Here is a 312-nt window from a genome sequence, read left to right as displayed (position 1 = left end):
TTTCCTATAAAATGCTCATGGTAGGAATAATCACAAATCAACATAGGAATCATGACTCCACCTTGATCTTCTCAATTTTCACATTATCTCTTATGGATAAAAATGAGTTAACGCATTCAATAAAATGCAAATGGTAAAAATAATCACAAATCAACATAGGAAAGATGATTTCACCTTGATCTTCACAACTTTCACAACATATTTATCATCTAAAATCAGAACATAACCCCAAACACAGCAACACTGGCATATCAAATTCTTGACATGACATAAAGCCTAAAAGATAATTCAATGAATACCTGAACTATATAT

The 312-nt window shown here is 30.4% G+C and overlaps 1 protein-coding gene across 4 annotated transcripts in view; it reads right to left on the bottom strand.

Annotated features, from left to right (window-relative positions):
- LOC119592523 (BTB/POZ domain-containing protein 10-like) overlaps window positions 1-312 on the bottom strand; it is a gene marked incomplete at its 5' end in the record, with an annotated part of 12483 nt that overhangs the window by 2544 nt on the left and 9627 nt on the right.

The sequence above is a fragment of the Penaeus monodon genome, chromosome 30, assembly GCF_015228065.2.
Source record: "Penaeus monodon isolate SGIC_2016 chromosome 30, NSTDA_Pmon_1, whole genome shotgun sequence".
In the NCBI taxonomy this organism is placed as follows: domain Eukaryota; kingdom Metazoa; phylum Arthropoda; class Malacostraca; order Decapoda; family Penaeidae; genus Penaeus; species Penaeus monodon.
Note: the sequence above shows the minus strand (reverse complement) of the source record. Positions and strands in the feature narration are given on the sequence as shown.